Below are 23079 nucleotides of genomic sequence, written 5' to 3' on the forward strand. Positions count from 1 at the left end.
CAATCGGAGACTGACAGTCGAGGTGTGAGCACGTCAATTTGTTTTATCATGGCGTCGGAGGAATATATTCTTAAATCTTGTAAAGATGACTAAAAAACGTTCCGCGTGTACTTGAAAAAGGAAACATGTAAATGAATATACTATTATTAAAACGAATATATTAATAAACATAACATTAAAAGGACACAGGTTGAATTTTTATAAAAAAATATATTTCGTTCGGCTCGTGTCATTTGCACAATCCGCGCATCGCCTAGTCACGATCTTTTTAGAACATGCCTCACCTCAGCTGAAGTATAGCCTTAAGATACGAAAATTGTGATTCGACTTCATGAATATTTAAATCTGAATTTTTTGACCCGAGTAGAATCATTGATTTAATAATTTTCAATGGGTTTTCTTTCATAAAGACGGACTAGAATGTGAAGAAAAGAATCACTACGTCATTGTTTGGCCTCACGAGTATTTTTTTTCCAATATTCGATGCACGGCAGAGTTTTCTCGAGAATATCATCTTCTAGAGATCTTGGCATTACGTTTGACAGTAGACTGGCGTTTAATGACAATATGGTTACTATTTGTAACAAGGCGCTACAAATTTTGGGCGTTATCCTGCGTACGTTCCGGGTATTTTCGGATGTAACTGTAGAACCAGACTTGAGAGTGGGTCAATTTTTTTCTGCCTGTCACTGTCTGAGCGCCGCATCACTTGAAGTACGGTCTTACGGTGGAGAGGATTTCAGAAGACTCCTTTACTTTAGGTTGTATGGGTATTATCCGTAACTCTATCCGACTGAGGATCCTCTTAGGTGTGCTTTGGTACATACCGTATGTTGATGTTTAAAATAAATTTGTATTTATAAAGAGATGTTTCTCTAGAAGAATCAGACATAAGAGGTTTTACCTTTAAATATTTATCTGTGCTTATAGACTTATAGAGCATCCAATCTAAACAATATTGTGAATCTTAACTCGTTCAAATAATATCTCAATATTTCAATTATCATCAACAACTACATTCTAAAAAATATTCTGATTCAATTTGTTCATGTTAAATAAATCCACACGAGAGGTAAACTGATTGAATGACTTATAGCCATTCTAAAAAAAGTGTACCTATATAAATATCCCATAATAATAATATTGCTTAAATCGGATACGTTTCGCAACGAATGATTATCACATAAATATTTCGCTGAATTATATAATGAATACACGTGGATATAATATAGTTTACATGAAATTCACAAGTATACATTCCAAAATATAATTTATTTACCTAATAAATAAAAATAAAATTTCATCAAATCATACTCCTCTGACATTTGAACATTATTTATAGGTATAATATGACTTGTGTAGGAAGCAAGACGTATTTGCATCTGTATGAAATAAAATATGAATTCGATTTAATTTTAAATATTTCATATTTAAATTTAATGAATTGTAGCTTTCAGTTTAATTATAACAATAATTGACTGGTAATAATTGGTTATTATTTACAGGCAGAGACACATCAAATTTTGAACTTGCTTGAACAACAAAGGTAAACAATAATATAATATTCATTTGAAGGGTAATTATGAAAACTGGTATGCGGAAGACTGTATCCAGGCAGTGTTCATAAGTTGGTATCGTGCTTGAAATAAAAACTGGAATTGTGAGTAAAATATCCTATAGGTATAGGCGAGGAAATATCATGTATTTACAGTCTTGATAATGACGTTTTGCAACCAAAATAGCTATTGACTAAAAAAACTAATTATTGTATAATTTATGATGATCAATACTGCTGTAATATGGAACTCCACTATTTATAAATAAAATGTAAATTTATTATTAAAGGAAAATCGACAATTATTGTTTTTTGTTTCTCTACTGTGTTTCAATGTAGATATAGGTTAAACCAGTCGACAGTGGCACAACGGAAAAAGCGATCAATGTAATATGCATCGAAGGAAACAATACTAATTAATACACGTCATGCGAATCGCCCATGCTGCCAATGTAGAATGATTTACCTATACAATCTACACTATACAGCCATATATAACTCTCATTTTTTGATAGAGAATTCCTTGACAAGTTAGTATATATATAATAGTTTTTTGTTTAGACAAGTTAGTATATATGTAATAATTAGTGACAAGTTAGTGTATATATAATAGTTTTTTGTTTAGACAAGTTAGTATATATGTAATAATTAGTATAATAGTTTGACATTAAAAATCGAGTATTTTACCCTCTAAATAAAAACGTCGTCCATAATACTCGTACGTTGTCCATAATACAAGTCTGGCGGGTTTTCTTTTATTTTTAGTTCTCCCTGCCATATTTTCCGCAAAGCCACCATATTTATCCGCACAAAATTAAATTTCTGTCCAGAATCCAGGTGGAAACCTACATACAGTACCTACTAGCAGCTTTACCATTTATTATTTTTTTACAAGCCATACTTTGTATTCTAACCTACCTCTTTTGAAAAAACGATGTCAGTGTCCTTTAAAATTCCGGGACATTTTAGGTCCCGGTTGATGTTTACCTGGGGTACGTACCAGAGTCTCCTTTTCCTGGAAGATCCCAGACAAACCGGGACGAATGGCAACCCTATCTACAGCCCACATACACACTGTTCGACACTTTGCTGATAATACAATAAGCATATTATTATAAAGAAATTATGAATTTAATATAAGGGAATGGTGATATAACACAACCCTAACTGATATGTATTAATTATTGGCATATAAACAAGGGGTGGATGAAATAATAAAAAATATATATTATATAGCAATATAAGTAGGTACCCAATATCAAATTAACATATTATATAAAAACATATTTTAATTTAAATGTATAGGTGTTATATATTATGACAGCGATAAACGACACTGCTGATATTTGAAAATATACTACGTAATTCAAATCAAATTTATTTATTTTACATATAATAAACATAACAAATTACCAATTCAAAGCGTTCACGATAAGACATAAAGTGTTAACAATTTTTAAAATAAAAATACAGAGAAATGTGACTTAATAATACAATAAGTAATAAAATAAGGAAAGAAATAAAATAAAGCAACAAAAATAAAAGTAGATGGAAGCACACAGAGTGAACTATCGATAGACCTTATCTTAAGAACTTATAAAACAACTTCCACCTAAATTCACCCTCATGTAAGTGGAATATATCAATATCCGAAGCGATTTCATTAAATACGGTTATTGCCTTCCCAATTGGCATCACCAATGGCAGGTTAGTTCTGCACCTTGGGAGAACAAACAATGGATGCCCTCGATTCCTATGGTAATTATCAGAGACACACAAGCCAACACCACCAAGAATGGCATAGTTCTCATTTACGCCGCATATAAGTCGGAAAAAATATGTAGCTAAATAAAGATCCCTTCTAAATTTTAAGCTACAGTATGTAAGCATACCTAAGAGAAAGTCAGTCGGATAGAACAACGGATAATATCCATACAGCCGCAAGTAAAGAAGTCTCAAAAATTTCTTAAATTAATTATAATTAATAAACTTAACTTCTTAAAAATGAGGCCTGTTACTATCGTACGTCACATTCGGTTAACTTTAGACATACTGGAATACTCCATCGTCTTTTTCCATGCATTATAAACGATACGTCTTGTCATAATATTTGTAGGTATATTGTAAAGAAAAAAACAATATAAAATCAGTGTGATTTATTTATTTGGCTTTAGTTAGGTTATTAAATTTTGGCGGTAGTATGAACACGAATTCTATATTATAAACACAGAAGGACGTTTTAGATGTCAATTTAAATGATAAATGTCCGAGGAGAAAAACAATAGAACGTTTCATTTTGAAGGGTTAAGTACGACTTGTTCATTATTCGGCAAAATATGGCGCAATTGCCTTCAAAGAAAGGAGACACAAATAACAGGCGAATAATAAACATTCAACAAAACTTAATGAAATTTTCAATACTTACTTCACGAAAAGGCGTGTGGCTACGGACAGGCTGAAATAGAGAAAATAAAACGATATTAATTATACAGTTGTGAACTAAATAAAAATAATTACAAGATAAAAAGAACTTTTCATATACGTTTTTAAATTTTCTGTTGAATCATATAAACTTGACTTGACTAGCTTAAACGATCAAAAAAATTTGTACTTTATAGAAATAATACTGAAATGTCATTTTGACATTTCAGTATTATGCATTGGCATCGTGTTCTGGTATATTCTAAAAGTTTCAAATGTCTAGCTAGTCGGGAAGTTAGTTAAAAATCGATTGCAAGATTTGTACCGGACAAAGAACCACCGGACAAATAAGAACACGAGCTAAGAAAAACGTTGTAATAAGCAATAATTATTAAAACAGCCACATTAGGGGATGAACAAAATTGCATAATACAAACATTAATAATAATAAAAAAAACTATTATGATTCATTATATCATAGCGCCTGTACACGTGCATGGATTTACTTGCACCAATATGGTGCAATTAACAGTGGGATTGAAGAGATAGTCAGCAGTTAAACTCAGCTCAGCTAAACTCAGCAAGTTAAAGTCAGCATACACAGTTATTATCGCAATTGTTTAGAATACACACGATTGGTGCAAGTAAACCCATGCACGTGTACAGGCGCTATTACTCACTGGTTTTGATTCGTTCGCAATCACACAAAGGAGATGAATTTAATTTTAACTAATACCCCTACTAGTATCCCCCCACCCTTATTTATTAAATTATCGCCTGCAATAGTCCAGAGACAGAACGTTCGTTTCGCAAGTTTTATTCGTGCGTCTGTTGTTTTTTCAGCGTGTCTTTGGATCAAGAGCATGAATTTAACTGAGAGTTTAAGCAAAACGTAACCTAACCTTACATCCCTTGTAAAATCGGAAAAGATACACACCGGATTGTAGAACAATGAAAATTGTGTTTATTAATTTTACCAAGGTGTAAAATTACAGGTACCTATAAGAAATATTATCCTAGACATTATACAGACAAAACGTTGAATGCAATGTTTCCCTTTTAAAATCTTCGGGGAGTATTTTGGGGAAAAGCTTTTTTGGAGATTTATTGCACGTCATTTCGGCAATGACCATCCATCTCTCTACGTAGTACCGCAATAACGCCCTACTTAAAATTAATTTAGCACTTGACAGACTAACAAATTCACAAACAACGAGGTTTTGTATACATTCTCTTCTATCTATAGTATAGATTCTATACAAAGCTTAATTGATCGATAATTCATAATTATTATTAAACAGGTTTTCAGGTGCACGACACCACGCATAACCAGCGACAAATCAATAAATATCGTAAACAAAGGTCAATTAAATATAGTAATGAATGTATTTTACTTGTTTCCACTTACTTACTTGGCAGTGCAAATGTATATTGTGTACTAATTATCTACCCAAACACGAAAGACTAGGAGTATTGAAAATGTAATGTTATATTATTCAAACTATTAAAGCCAGTTTGATATTTTTTCTACGCATGCTCCAACTGACTTAATACTTGCTGTTCAAGTAGAATTGTTCAAATGCTAGGGATAAAGCTGATAAAGCCAAGCCTATCGGTGTTTATATTAACAATTAATTTACAATAAGTATTCAATTTATCAAAAGATGGATGGATGGACTACATCAAGGCTGCCACGGATTTTACACTGAAATCGGCTTTGAATTCCGCTGGATATCGAGAGGAGTAGATGGAGAAAGCTTCTGCTCGAGAGCTAAATCATTCCGATTGCGAACCCGTCTTGAGGTCCCGACGAAGAAGAAGACACTGTTGCCAATTTAGCGTTTTTCTTGCCAGATCCTAGCATTTGTCGATAGGCATCTAGCTTGCAAAAAACGCATCTGGCTTGTGGCGTTTTTACTAACGTTTTTTGATCCCTCCAACAGCTTTAAATGTGTTGAAAAACGCTAGATATTTAGTTAATGTATTTTATACAGGATACTGAATACAGGTGGGTCTGTACTTATTTTAATGAGAAATAAAACACGATGAAATAATTTCATGCAATATTAAATGTTTTTGTGTATTATTCGGAATCTCCGCGTATATAAAATAATAATTTAACAATTATTCATATAAAAAAAGGTATGTTCTTTAATTCTCTGTCTGTCCTACAAGAAAGAAACTCTCGCCTTCAAACATGAAACGAAACTTGACGAACATTAACACAATATAGGTGTTTGCTGTCAATTTTTAAATATATTTCTGTTAAAATGGGTGGCTTTTAGACATATCGACATTTTTTCGATTTTTGCACTTTTTTCGAAACGCGATAACAAAGATATTGACTACGTTCTTGGTAGAATAAGTACATTTTTTTGCAATTTTATTTTCACAAAATCTAGCGTTTTTTCCTGCCAAATAACTTGTTTTCATACCCCGTCTGGCATGTTTTTGTCAACGACAGTTGGCAACACTGCACATCTGTAGTCAACGTGCGTAGATGTATCATAATATTATGCATACAAAAGGTGCGCTTTAAATCGCACGTTAGGAGTGGGATTCACGACTATTTCCGGGACTACCGCTATGAATTTTCATGTACATCATCATATTAGGTAGACGAATCTCAAAATAAACTTCGTTTCTCATATTATGTACACGAAAAGTATCTCAGCACCCAGTCTAGTAGGGTTTACAATTAATTAGTTTTATATAACGTTGGATCTTTACATTTGGACCCGAAGCCGTTTAAATAAATATTACAAGTGCACTACTCTTCTAATTTCTTCGTTATACGAGTAGGATCATTTGCAGAAATATGTGCTTTATTATGAAATACTTATTGCCGTTTATCGCCTAATCACATAATGTTAAGTTAGGGTTGTTTATTAAACTTTAATAGAGTGGTGCATATAAGCCATACGCTTTCCTAATAGACATTCTGTCTATCAATGCCCATAGAAAAACTATCTATATTACACATCAGTTTCATATTAAAGATAATCGCTTTTTGTATATGAAAGTATAACAATTAGTAGGTATTATGAAAGGCCTTATTAATATTCCAATAGCTCTATCGGAAAATGGTATCTGGTAATGATGTAATGATCGATAATCCACCCTCGACGCGATTTCAAAAATGAGTTACCAGTGCAATTAGGCGAAAGGTGAAATCAAATCGATTATTCAAATTGCCGACGAGCAATTATCCTTTTCCGATTGGGAATTATCCAACGGGACAATTAAGAGGGAAAGGGTAACGAAACTTTTTCAATCTACCTCAGCACTTCATAATAATAACCTTATTTTTCATTTAGCAAATTAATCAAGCACAGGTAATCTCACTGTATACCTACTTACATAATACATACTAAACTATTTACATATAATATACAACTGTTGGTTTTTCTATGCTACAATTGATTCGATAGACCAAGGCTGAATTTACCATATGGCTAAAAGACCTATAACCTAAGACCCCGATATTGGTGGGGGCCCCTGCGTATAAAAAATTAAATTTGAAAACATTTGTCAAAGAAACTTTAAGCAGACGAAGCATATGATCCCGAGCGAATGAATTTGCAGCTTTCAAAAGCTCGACAAAAATAGGTAGTTACTGTCAATAAAAATATATACCTACTATTATTGAAATTAATTACAAAAAAGTATACCATAGCCATTAATGTTTATTATGGACAAATTTCTAGATAATACGTCACAATCGTGACAAATTATTTAATATATTGTCCGAAACTTTCACGGTTGTGTGTCATCTATTAGATTTTAGGTTATTACCGGGTGTTCTTCCTCTTTATATCCTGGACGATTTGGCCTCGTTGCAGAGATCATTCTCAAGAGACAATGTATTGAAGTGAAAATAATTACCATTTTTATAAATGTCGTTTTAATAAGTTATTTTTCTAGGACTCCCATCAATGTGTTTTAGCCCAGGACCTTTCCAAGCGTAAAATCGACCCTGTGACAATATGCTACGTATTTATTGCTTGATACTTTCACCGTTATCTGTACGTATATTAGGTTATCTAGGTTGTCACCGTTTTTAGGTTGTTTCGAAGTTGTTGTGGACGACATTCTCAAGAGATGATAAATATTTAAAAAGAGAAAAGTACAAATACAATTTAGATTATAGTCATTCTATTTTTTTTATAATTTTTCACGGAGATTAGTAACACGGGGAATCACAGAATCTCTATGGAAAAATACAAAATTAATCACACATCAAAACATAATATAATAAAAACTCATTCGTCTGACACAATGTCCAATCACATTTTGATGTATCTTTTTGTGATATACAGAGGGTAACCTGTTGGGAATTGCGAATTATAAGAACTGTAATGACATGTAATTATAGTATTACAGCTGACAGCTGAGTGTCTACTCTTGATATAAACCAGAACTAGGGTTTGTATTCCCGGAAACCCGCACGATTTCTTTATTCCGAAATCCCGTATTGAAAGTTCTAGAATAAGGGAATTAGTTTTGGTATATTTAGCATATATTTTTATAGGACACAACCAATGACATTAATATGGACGAATCATCTGGAAAAGAAAATGACACTCACTTTATTGTCGGGTCTGCCGAATGGCATAATCTGTTCTAACGCCATTACAATAAAGGTGATATTGCTATAAATTCCTGATGCTTTTTGTTGGGTCTGCCGAATGGTTCGGTTCGAACGGGTTCGCTCAAATGAACATTGAGATTAGAAACATTGCTCTAACGCCATTACAATAAAGGTCATATTGCTATAAATTCCCGATGCGTGATATCACATAATGGAAATTGCGTGACGTCTACCTATACATGCGAATGCGCGAATTTACTTGCTAGTTACTGTATTGAGTGCGTCGTCCATTAATAATGTCATTGGACACAACTGCTACTATGGAATCCGTTAATTTCTGAAATAAAAAGTGATATCTCGGAACACAAAAATCCACATATACAAAACACTCCCGAGGCCAGTCCTCAAATATGGATCGAAATATTGGGTCATCAACAACGTGTATGAAAACGGTATTCTGATTTACTAATGAAAGATCCTCATAACGATTATGGAGTGTGGCGCATACGTCACAATTGTGAAGTCTTCAAGGAATCCGATATAATCCAAACCATCAAAATTCGTCGACTAAAATTTACTGGTTATTCTTCACGAATGGACCCGAATCGACTCTAGTCCAGAAGGTTTTTCATGTGAAGTCATCTGGGCAGAGGAGTGTTGGAAGACCTAAAATGGGGTGGTTAAATGCCGTGGCCCAAGATGCACGACCGATCAGAATCCCGGATTTTAACACTAAAGCAATAAAACTCAAAAAAACGTAAAGAAATACTCTCTTAATAAAATTAAAATATTAATATATACTAGCTGAGCCAGCTGGCTCTCGCCAGTCTGTCTCGCTAGGTCTTGCAGACGGCTTGGCGGTGTTGGATTTTAATATAATTGTGAAGTATGCATAGATGGCGCCATAGTTTTCTCTTCGGGATGGGTTTTTTATTCACATCAGACAGTTTGACATTTCGTAGTAGTAGTAGAATGAGGTTGCGGAATCCTTCATCCAGCAGTGGATTGATCCTAGTTGATGATGATGATGATAAAGATATGAGTATGTAGACAAATATAATATCACCAATTTTGATAAATACAGCAATTCAAATGACAGATAGGAGTAGAATATGGGTAGGGAGACCTTTATCCAGCAGTGGATTGGATCAGGTCAATGGTGACGATAATGATATTAATATGTAGATAAATATAATATCACCGATTTTGATAAATACAGCAATTCAAATGACAGAAAGGAATAGAATCAGGCTAGGGAACTCTTCATCTAGCAGTGAATTGATCCTAGTTGATGATGATGATGATAACGATATGAATATGTAGATAAATATAATTTCACCGATTTTGATAAATACAGCAATTCAAAAGACAGAAAGGAGTAGAATCAGGCTAGGGAGGCCTTTATCCAGCAGTGGATTGATCCTGGTTGATAATGATTTAAATAATATGTATAACACCAATTATTGTTGAATACCTTTTAAATATTTTTGGGTTATATGAGCTAATTGAATGTATATAAGTTTCATTGGTTTAAAAAATTATCATTTAACAGCCATAAAAAAAAATTTACGTTATCAAATTTTGAAATAATATTCTATGGTTGATCCAGTGTTGCCATGTCTACTGAAATTTTATGTAGATCAACTGATATTTTTTGCCAATATACTGAATTTTTGATTTTTTTTCGAATTTCAAGAAATTTACTGAAATTTGTGTTTCTCCATAATTGTAAATTAACTGATGATTCTTTTAATAATACACTTGAAATGATTTACGCATGACCTTTTTTGATGTTATACACTTTTAAATTGACATAAAAAGCATTGTAACTCTACCCAAGAGCGCCATTTTACCCATTTATATCATCATTGTTTAGAATAAATTAATATTATTAGTTATTGTTATTCTTATTAATTTTGAATCATATCTAATAAAACACATTTTTCAAAATCTACTGACATTTTATGAAATCTACTGAATTATTTGTCAAAATCTACAAAAAAAAAATTTTTGACTTGGCAACACTGGATTGATCGCATAGTCAGTGTTGCCATGTCTATCTACTGAATTTTTAAATTTTGACTTGGCAACACTGGGTTGATCGCATAGTCAGTGTTGCCATGTCTACTGAAATTTCAGTAGATCAACTGATATTTTTTGCCATTATACCTACTGAATTTTTTATTTTTTTTCGAAATTCAAGAAATCTACTGATATTTGTGTTTCTCCATGATTGTAAATTAACTGATGATTCTTTTAATAAAAAACTTGAAATGATTTACGCATGACCTTTTTTGATGTTATACACTTCTAAATTGACATAAAAAGCATTGTAACTCTACCCAAGAGCGCCATTTTACCCATTAATATCATCATTGTTTACAATAAATTAATATAATTAGTTATTGTTATTTTATTCTTATTAGTTTTAAATCATATAAACGACATTTTTCAAAATCTACTGATATTTTATGAAATCTACTAATTTGTTTGTCAAAATCTACTGAAATTTTAAATTTTGACTTGGCAACACTGGGTTGATCGCATAGTTAGTGTTGCTATGTCTATCTACTGAATTTTTAAATTTTGACTTGGCAACACTGCAACCCAGTGCTGCCAATTCAAAATTTTAAATTTCAGTAGATTTTTACAAAAAATTTGGTTCAAAAAAAATTCATTCAACAGCCGTACAAAAAAAAAGTAACATTTAATTTAGAAATATTATTCCTTGGTTATGTTAAAACGCCGAAACGCTCGTGCGCCCGCGTTTCAATGAAATGATCAGTTTTAATCGGAATTCGTATAAATGTTATTGTTTATTTGAATAATTATAGTTATCTACGGGTACTTGTTATAAATGTGAGTTATTATATAGTGCTGTGCATTTTAAAATCATCATGAGACGTAAATAATATCACCTGTGACCTGTGAAACAACAAATGACGGGTGGTACCTAGTTTTTAAAAGTGATATTTTTGTGACTGTGTTAAGTATTACAAAATTGTGCTCACTTCAAATTGTAGTTATTCGAATGCATCTGATAAGTATACATGTGGTGAGTAAATTGGAATAATGTAGTTGAGTATACATAGCGCGATAAATACGTAGTGTCAAAAGACTTGATTTCCGTCAGAGGTGTAGAAACTTAACTTAAAACAAAGAACTTTATTCACAAAAAATTAAATAAATCAGTTCTAATATGTTTATCGGTCAATCTTATTATGATTAGTTTGTGAAAATCGATTGTAGATATCGGTTAAAACGCATTTTAAATTTAAAGCGGCCATCTTTGGTGAGCCGGTTTGAGTGTTGCAAACATTGTGAAAAAATTAATTCCCGACATAATCAGTTGTCAATAAAGTGGCGTGTCGCTGGAAAATGTATCGGGAAATGAATAAAAATCACCGATTTAGGGTGGTATTTCGTCAAACGGCTGTCAACTATGGTTTACCGATATTTCACGATCCGAGAGCCGATTTTTCATTTAAACCTATTGGACATGACGAATAAGGCACACAATCGCTCGCAAAAACGGGCAAAGCTGTAGGATAATAATATATAGGAGATATTATAATTAACGATATGTATTAAAGAATAACGTATATTTTATCATACTTTAAAATTTTACATGACAGTTATTCAAGTTTATTCAAATTAACATTTTTTTTTAGATTTATGCAAAAAAATGTTACTTCTCATCATAAAAATAGGGCACGAAGATTATGTCAAGATTCTCTTTTAAGAAGTCTCAAATTAATGCTTCAAATACACTCTATGACGTTCGGTCATATATATGTCGAAAAACCCGTTTCTTATGTTGGCGTCCTGTGTCACAGGGTGTCATAGAGTATAAATACGATGTCATAGCTGTCATACAATATGTATGTATAAATGTCGGAATGGCATAGATTTGATCATATACACTAAAACGCTCTTAGCATATATGTGCCCGATCGTCATATAGTCTATTTGAACCTTAAGCATAGAATCTACTACTCTATTTATTTTCTTTGAATTACGTGATACACACTTTTTAATAACGTTTCTATGCTCCGCCAGTGTTGCCAACCGTAGATACTATAATTATAGTATTTGTACTATAATTTTGGTCCGCGTACTATGTACGATATAAAACAGGTATAGTTTGAAAATCGGAAAAAAAATGTAAAAAGTACTAAAATTTCAATATTTTCGTTCGATAAATTTGTGCAAAAGTACTATAATTTCGCAATATAAGAGGGATTGGAGAACTTGGAAAAAAAAATTCTCGAAAAACGTAAAAAAAAAAAGTCCCTTGACTTTGGTTTAAAATTTCTTGAATTCTTCGGTAAGCATTTTTGGTCGGAAGAGGTACCTAAATAAAAAGGGGTCTCGAAGATTATCAAATTCTCCGTTTTTTTTTCTGAGAAACAAAAAACCTATACATTTTTAACAGATGACAACGCGTACTATATTTTTTCCTCAAATACTATAATTTTGGAGGCTCTGTACTATAATTCCACTTTGAAAATATAGCAACACTGCTCCGCCATGATACAAAATGTCTGTAAATGTAAAAAAAACGAGTATTTTTATATTACATGCTTATTGAAAATATCATGTTTTAGATTTAGAGAGTCGAGAATACCCCCGGAGTAACAATTGTATCCGGGATTGCAATCCCTACTAAAACTAAAACGTAATATCTGTACCTACCTCACAAATTGTACCTAAATTACATACCATATCGGCCAATACCACTTTTTAGAGATATTATATTTTCGTTAAGTATGGTAATCAAAAGATTTCGCCTTCAGTATTCTAAGGGTTTATTTATACACACGGATGTAGGATGTATTCAAACAACACTCCTATTTTATTATATGTATTTATTATACATTTCCAAAAATATACATAATAAAATATATTGGTGTTGGTTATATAATACACAATATGCAAAATAAAGCGATTTTTTACACAACTGTAATAATAATACGGTGGAAAAATATGACCGCTAAAATAATGATATATTTGAATCTTAAGGAACAATTTATAAAATAAATGTACCTATACAAAATTGAAAAAAAAAACACTTTCGCTCAGTTCGTTCGCGTGAAAAATGAAAGCAAGTTTTTTTAAACAAAAAAAATATTCTCTGAAAGAATATTTATATTTTGTGAAAATGCTTGTCGTTATTTCTTGAAATGAGAAAAAAATTTGACATTTTATTCGAGACAAGCTTCCTAATTGGATTAAAAATGAGGATTGTATCACATTCTTCTGTATGACGTATTATTATAATATTTTAAGCAAATCATCGTAGCCGTGAGGTTATCATTTTCCTTAGGCTTCTTATTTATATTTTAACAAACGAGTACGTCAGTGGTTTTGAAACTTTTTCATTTTACGGCGTCCTTCGTGTATAACGATTTTTTCATGGCACTACTTCGTATTTCAAACATCAAAAAACAATTGTCTAAAATAACCACATAGAGAAGATTGGCACGCATGCATCATTGCATAGATAAAAAGATGCTATAACTAAACGTTGACTAGTAAGTATTATAGATTAAATTCTGATTCTCATCTTTTAATTAAATTGGTACTTTATATTTTTTAATTAAAACGAAATACTTATTATAATTTGCTTATTTCACAAAGCTTTTATACATAGGCAATACTAGTGTGGTTGCCCTGTGTTTACAAAGTTCATAAATTTAATTACGCTTCACTTATAGGCAAGTCGAGTTTGATATATTTTTTAAGAAAATTGAAGTTTTTTATAAAGTCAATTATGGAAGTAGGTACTATTTTAATTAGTAATACAAAACGTAATGCACTGATATACAGGAGGTATATCCAACGCATCGGTCGCGGGATAAATTTTGGTCGATCGCACCATAGACCATAGAAATTGAGTAGTGCAAAAGATAAAAAGCGTTAACGTTTCTTCTTTTTTTTAGCCTTGTGGCCATCCTAATAAGATCATATGGGCCTCTACAGAGTGGAGGCTTGTATTAACAGATTTTTTACAAGAAATTGATGTTATGCCATACTCTGACTGTTAACACAAATTGAAAAACAATATGTAACAAGCCGACGCTTAAGCCGCTCGGCCATCGTGAAAGTTGAGCTGTATGAAATATGATTTCATCGAAAATTTGAATGGGAAGCATTAACCAATCCTATTTTTATATCCTTGACCAGCTTATGTGAAAGTCGTTTTCAAATTAACAGTTAAGTGACCTCGTCATATCACTTGCATCACTCACGACTTGCCGCTGAAGGGAGAGAAAGAGAAAATGTGAATCCTCGTACTTGACGCTGAGACATAGTTTCTTCTTACAATAGCTGTAAGCTTTTTGCACAGCAGTAGAATATTTTAACGACAAACGAAACGAATTCCCAAAAAAAAAAAAAAACTTTGACATTGAGGATTTCTTTGTGATGGTGAAAGACAAGTATTGATGTTTAATTTGCAACGGGCCAGTGACAGCTAAATGTCTGTTCAACTTGAAGAATGGCAATGGGAGAGTGTAGTAGATCACTGCCAGTTTTAATGCAGAATAGTAGATCTAACATACTTCAAGTTGGATATGTCTGAAATAGTGCTGTTCCGCATGTAATAACCTTTATCTCGATTGCTTGTATAAGACACAAGCATGGGACAGAACTGCCCATAAATAAAACGCCTCGCCAGACTCGGTCGATGGGAACTTTTTTTTATTAATATTGAGATTGAGGACTACATTCCTGCCAAATTTCAGCTCCGTACCTCGCACGACTACCACGGCTCTAATTCGTGTCCGAAGACTTGTAGGTATGTATGCAGTTCGCCATAACACACCCAGCGCTCGAAATGGACTGGAGCGCACCGGAACATGGCCCCGGTTAGTGAAATCCCCGAAATGTCGTGGACAAATTAAATATTGCATCCCGATTTGTGAATTGTTAAAAAGTAATTAAATTCACTTTGTGATATTTAAAGTATAATACGAAACTTGTTGGTTTAAAAAAATATTAATGACGTGTCGTAAACCCCGTTTAATCCTACGGTGCTGACAACCTTTACATTCGATAAGTTTAAAGACTGTTATTCCATTTGACCGTCTGAGGTAGGTGAAAGCTAGTGATATAACAAAAAAATCTAGCTTAATTATTTGTGTTTAATATTATACGTAAAATTAGGTAAATGTGTTAATACTTTCTGAAAATTATCGAGCGCTCCGGTTCGTAAAATTTTCCATTTCGAGCGCTTTACACACCGTGAAATGTTGTATCGGAAATATATAGTCGTATAGTACTGACATAAAATTCATGTCTAAATAAAACACGGTTCTTGTCGGTTTACACATAACAGGAAGCCAGCAGCAAACGAACTTTGAAAATAGCCGATATACTGGATTTTTTGTTAGGTTTTCATTTTTGAATTCATGAATTTTGCCAAAATCAGCTATGAAAATTGAATTAATGTTCATATTGAATCTAATAAAATTGAAGACGGTATAGTATACGGTCATCTCTTTCCGTTAAGAAAGCTCACGGCGAACTTTGCCACGGTGAAATGTTTTATGTACGATTTACATGTAACCCTCCAATCTTGACTAGCCTATTATCATATAACATAACGAAATATACAATAATACCATCAACCATCCAATCATATCCAACAACAATGAACCGATCAAAATACACCTTACAATATTTTAGTAGCTGTAACAAAATTATTATATAGCCGGCTTGATTGTATATTTCTTTGAAGATTTTAATTACAATTGGAAATTGAACTTCGACGCTCAGTATGAATTATTTAAGGGCGCCAAAATGCTGTGGTTCATTTTGCAATTTGCACATATATTTTTTCAAAGCGAATTTCTGAATGGGGAACCAACCGGAAAATCCGGTTTTTTATGATAAAAACGCGGTAAATACAGACTATTATTTATCGCTATATCAGTACGCCATCTATAGATAATTTATTATAGTGACATTATATAATTTATCACCAACAGAGGGTGCTAGATAGCGATTAAATTTGAGTTGAAAGTTTACTCCACTACGTGTCCAGCAGTACAGCATATCTTCGCCATGTTATTCACACAATATAACGTCACTGTTCTGGCAGAAGACACGAATTCGAAAAAATGACATATTGAGTTAGTTATACCAAAATGTTCCTTATTTCAAACTTTGCCGTCTGGAAACCTTCTTAATTAAATTAATTAATTAAAGTCATCCTTTTTACCATTACTTAATAAACTCACATGATAGACCATTTCAAACATTTTAACAACTTCAGTCAAATTACTCAAAACTAGTATTCTCCAGTTAGTGTGTTCTGCCAGAACTGCCAGAATTTATTAAATTATGTAAATAGCGTTAAACTAATTCGTCATTAAAATATTATATGGTTTAATCTTGACTTCATATACAGTTACATTTGGCAATACGTATAAATACCTACAACGAATTAAATTATACAACATGTAAATTGTAAGTCGACAGCTATTTATCTTGTACACCTATTCTAACTAGTTAACGCAGTACGTAACACGTTTCTAATATTTTTCTTGATCCAAAATAACACAGATATCACTCGGACAATCCCGTATACGAGGCGGTTATCTACAATAATAATTGATAACACACGGCATTGCATCTTACTTTTTTCCAAATGCGTCCGATAAGAAGCTCCAATTGGTATTTTTTTTTATCCAATTGGAGATTCTAATTGGATGCATTTGGAATCCAGTATGACGTGTTAAAAACATCACGCCTGACTTTTTTATTGATTTTGGAATAATTAGTGATATGTTCGAATAACCCAGCAGATGTGCCGAACCTTTTTATACTTAGATGCAAGATTTTTTTTTAAAGTAGAAACAGATTTTTTAACTTCGACCGAGCAGGGTTATACTTATCGATTTACTTTGTTTACTGAAGAATGGTTGTTAGCCATTCAACCAAACTATTAACCATGTCCTGGATAAAACACACATTGAAAGACAACATGTATTTTTTCCCAGATACGGGATCGAATCTGTATTATTTTTATTATATTCTATAATCAATATTCTTCTACACAGTTGTTATAATCATATATTATATATTCAGTCAGCGTCTTAAACAAGCTTGTAAATACTCGCCGGGTGATGGGGTGAGGCGCGCGCCATTTTACTAGCAGCTCATCTCACCACTCCACGCTGCTATCCGCCTACCTACTTTACTTAATTCTCTGAACCTTTTGAGATATCGACAATGTAGTCTATAAAAAAACTGTCCAAGTTTCATCATTAGTTTTATTAGTTATAACGGAACAAACACAGGCAAAATTAGAAACAAAAACTATATTTAATACCAACATTGAAATTCGTAGGTAGCCGAAACGCTGTTCGAATGTCAAATATTTTGAAACCGCATACAGACACTACAATGTTATTATTAGTATAGATTTAGAAGATATAGCTTTAGGTATGACAACGTATGTATTACATTTTGTAGATGTATGACAAACTCTTGCGTTGAGCTGAAAGTACACAAAAATCTCAATATGGATAGCATAAAACTAATATCATTATGACAATACGGAGAGTTACAGGAACCTAACCTCACTTACTGACCATTAAAAAATGATTACACGGCCAGCAATGAAAGCACTTGAATTCTTTTGCGCGGAACAAAACCAGCTGGCGCGGCTCTGCCGTTCCGGTCGCTTCTTCCGTTTCCGCAGGCTGCGGCGCCGAATCTCAAAACATTCTAACATTGGAACCTTCGCAAATTAAAGAGACAGCTCCGTATATAACAATGAAGATGATGGTCAATTATAACTAAATAATTGACACGATCAAATGGCAAATTCTCATTTTGCGTATAATATATAATATAACCTCCACTACGTGAAAACCACAAAACTAATAAATATATAAACGCCAGTCACTACAAACCACGAATTCGATGGCAGTTTTGTTTTATGACATAATGAACAACGCAAGTATACAAAGCCCCACGAATGTAATTATCAGTGGCGAAGGGTGGAGGTAGGCTGTTAAGATTCGCTATAAATAGTGCACACTAAACTTTTTTAGTCATATGTATTTGTTTTTATTGAACTAAGACTACAATTTACAGATGGTGTTAGTTAGTTTTTAAAAATCAATTAAACCATGCCTAAACGAAACCATAATAGATTTGGTCTAATTTGGGCAATACGACAAAATTGTGCACACTTTTTCATTCATAGTTATTCGTTTTCGTTGGATTAAATATACATATTACACATATTGTTGGTTAATTGTTTTAATTCATTAAGCCCTGACTAAACCAAACTATAATAAATAAAAAATATTATTCTATTTACAAAATATTCAAAGTTATGTATGATTTAATTGCATACTTTTAGATATTTTAGAAATAGACATGTATTTTTTGACTATTATCTATTATGGCTATGGTTTAATTGAATTTTAAAAACTAACCATCACTATCTGTAAATTGTAGTCTTATTTCAATGAAAACAAATATGTATGTCTGAAAAAGTTTAATGTGCACTGTTTATGGCGGATCTTAACAGCCTACCTCCACCCTTCGCCACTGGTAATTATATGTGATATCATCAATATTGAACGCGTTTCATTTACTTGACAAACTTTAATGCAAAATTTATAATAAATGGTTATCAACTTTTCTCTCAATATTTTAATTATGCGACGAGCTGTATAGCATGTTGCACCATCTTTTTGGAATCATAATATATCGTCCGGATAAGTCCAGATAGAATATAGATAGTAATTGCATTGCAATTTTCCTTTTTAAAAAAATTACGGTCCAATTAAAACTCCAGACTAAAAGACACACCAAACTGTTATTTTTTGTGGATGTAAAGGTGTTTCAAGATGTGGGGTTTTATTACTCCAAGTTCTTGTGTTAACTGTATTTTATACGCCCTAAGATGCAAATCTTTATGAAGAATATTCCATATAGTGCCATAAGAAAGTCCCAAGTTCTTGAGAACGACGTGTAATTGATTGTTCTGGATGTTCATCCACATTTTGATTCACAACACCGATATTTTCATCAGTACGTTTACGTTTTGGACGGGTTGGATTCGTAACATCACAAACATTACTATTTGACTCGAATTTTCCAATTAAATTACGAATAGTAAACTTTGTAGGTCGATTATTTTCACCATAAATTTCACTTAATGCTCAAAACCTAGCTCGAATAGATTAAATATTGTTGTAATAGATTTTAACAATTTGTATACGCTGTACAACTGTGTAAGAAAAATTTATAGTGCTAATTTGATAACGTAAATATTGAAAATAACATATTATTTAATACGAAGTGTTTAAATTTATCCCACATTTCTCCATACTCGAGAATCGTACCTTCTTACAACTATGTATAAAGGTAACGCGTAGAGCTCAAATCTGTCGCTAGATTTCAAAATCAGCCAAGTCCATATTAGATGAATAGGAGATAACCAGCTTTTTGTTTTCTCAAATACACAGTCACAAAGGTGAAATTTTATATTATGTCGAGTATAGAATATTTAAAATTAATAAATTCCACATTTTGATAATGCAGAAATGTTAGAAAGCAGTAGTTCTTCAGCAATTCACAAAAAAAATCAAAAATACCTAAAAGTGGCTGATTTTGAAATGTAGCGACACAAATAATAATTTTATTGACAATGTAGGTACCTACTATAAATAGCGGGTTTGAGAACCGGCGGTGTCCAATGATGCCACAGAATGGCGCGTGTTATGCGGCATAGGATTCTGTAATTATTTCTATTAAATTAATTCGTTAAGTTGTTCCGCGTTTTTTCTGTAGCAAAAAACGGTTGCTTACTTCAGCCATTCACGTCAGAAAGATATATTATAGAGATGATACTAACAATCAAGTAATACTGACACTGACATTCGTCACTGACAAATTATAATACACTGCTGACAAAATGTGTACAAACACTAAGTAATCATCACATTTTAGTCGTAAGTACGCCTACGTTAAATTAATATTACACAAGATGAGTTATTTAAATGCATACACAAAATAATTAATATTAAATTCTAAGAACAGTAAAATTCCTACAACCATAATAAACCGAGATGCTTTCCTAAGCAAAATAAGTAACACTTCCATAAATTTAACAATGTACCAACTACATAATATAATATATAATTATAAGACAATCCAAATTACTAAACCTTTATACCAACGTTGGACAGGACATACTGCGGATGTTGTAGGCCAGAATCTACAAAGCATTATAATTTGTAAATTCAGGAAGTAGGTAGTAGACGCAATTTCTCAGTTAAAAGCTTCGTTACTAAGTTCAGTTATATGTTATTATAGGTACGGGGTTTAAAGTATACCACGAGTAATTTTTAAACTTTTATTTTCCAACTGAGTATGTATCCACCTAGGGGCGGCAGGTTATATGAAAGTATGGTGAAGCAGGCAAGTATGGTGAAACAGGCTGGTAATCAATTTCGCACCAAAATAACCACCAAAGTAAATCCTCCGTGATGCCTTGCATTTTTTTTATCGTGTCGCTATTTTTCGTAAGTTGTCGGCTATTGTTGGCCTGCTTCATTCAGTTTTATGAGAAAGCCGATTTCTTGCCCCTTTTTTATTTAATACCTCTATGGTATCTACAATATATTGTAGGCAGTTCCGTACCAACGGAGTAGGCATAGGGGCGGCAAATAAAAGACGTAATATAACAATTATTGTGAATATATTTCGAGGAAACGGTATTGTTTTCGCCTGCAGCGCTGATAAAGTATCCCTAGTAATATAAACGTCAATGGTTGTACTTGTCGATTTGTTTTTAAATAACATTTGCCCGTTTAAGATATCTGAATTAAAAATAAGTAGGTACGTACCGAATTTACATTATTATACACTACTAGACTGTCAAATTCCAACGAAAGTGATATCTTACAGAAACAAATGTTATGTTAACATTGCTAAGTCACCCAGTATGTATGCCTTCCCCGGAGGAGTTTGAGCCATACACCAGGCCAAACCAAAGACTGTGACTAGTTTTATGATTTTGTTTTCTAATGTATTTTTCTTGTTGAATCAAATGTTTTTGTACACTAAACAAAACGACAATTCGTTCAGAACATGAATCAGTCATTGATCAATTATCACAACTACGAGTACCTTCGTTTTCTTCTTATAATAATTTTGAACAAAATTGCATCATCAGAAAACTATTCATGTATTGCTGATAACCAACCATTCACATTTCAATTAATATATCTTAATTATTATGAATGCATATTATATTATGTAATATTACAAAAAAAACTCGTTAACTCCAAGTCACGTTACGGATATAGAAACTCGATGTATATTTGCACAGTATGCGGGAAATACATACAACACCAAAAACTTTTAAAATAAACAAACGTCCACTCCCACAGAATCGCGATGTTCGTGAAAGCTTACTGAAAAGCTTAAAGTTGTAAAAGTTTACACAGGGGCTTCATTTCAAATGTTTGTGGAATAAAGTTTGTGTCGTTGAAGTAATAATATGTTACGATATTGAGCTGCATACGACATCGCAAAATGTGCAGCAATTATAGTCAATATTCATTACCCACTGCGGAGAAACTTTTTAATTTTATTTATTCAAGTAAAGCCTAGTCCAGACTAAGAACATAATGTATATGAACAATGTTATCTATCGGCATCGGAAATCAAAAAATATATAGATATTTGTATCAGAACAGTTCGTATACACCGTTCAGTGAATCGATGTATTTCGGTCTGGACTAGGCATAATGTAATTTCAAGGTTTGCAATGGTCTAATTTAATTACGAATTCGACATCAAAAACGAATTCCTTAATTCATAAAATAAACGTTTATGTTTGTTATGAATTTGAGGCGTCGATATGTTTAAATGCCTATCGTTCATCTCTAAGATTAATGCAATGCTATTTTCAACACTGAATTCCTTTTGCCAGCTACCCGCAACCAGCGGCGCAAACGTACATAACATGCGGTCCGTGTGTTGAATTATTTAATTAAAAAATTATAATATATGAATAAAAATAACGAATAAAACCTAAATTTTGTATGATGTAAATTTTTATCTGCAGTTGGATGGCAAACGCAAAAATGTAATTTCGTTGATAAATTAATTGAACTGGCGTTTACGTGGTAGAACTTAGCGAAAAGCGAATGTTTTTTAACCATTTTAACATATCCAATCAATGATGCATCAAAACAACTAAAGATTATCCTTAATTATACTCTTGTTTTTTTTTTAAATATAATATTATGTTTGATTTTACTCAATAATACCTATTTTTTCATTCCGATTCGTTTTGATAAATAATTTTTATTCACATATCATAGGTACCTATTTTTAAAAAGTATGTATTATACACTCTTTTTATACCGCCAGCTCATCATATTACTAAAACTAAAAATTTTAAAGTGACCCATAAATTAGAAAAGGTTGCCGACCCCTGATTTATGTCATCAAAATTTTGGGGATAGTAAAAACC

The 23079-nt window shown here is 32.4% G+C and overlaps 1 protein-coding gene across 1 annotated transcript in view; it reads right to left on the minus strand.

Annotated features, from left to right (window-relative positions):
- The window catches only part of capt (adenylyl cyclase-associated protein 1), a 286526-nt gene that overhangs the window by 239132 nt on the left and 24315 nt on the right, over positions 1 to 23079 (minus strand). The window contains exon 2 of the mRNA XM_085947686.1: positions 3981 to 4010. The gene's annotated coding sequence lies outside the window, so the exon portion shown is untranslated. The remainder of the gene's footprint in view (positions 1 to 3980; positions 4011 to 23079) is intronic.

The sequence above is a fragment of the Rhyacophila brunnea genome, unplaced genomic scaffold, assembly GCF_057557595.1.
Source record: "Rhyacophila brunnea isolate RB1 unplaced genomic scaffold, BYU_Rbru_1.0 scaffold_2, whole genome shotgun sequence".
NCBI lineage: Eukaryota > Metazoa > Arthropoda > Insecta > Trichoptera > Rhyacophilidae > Rhyacophila > Rhyacophila brunnea.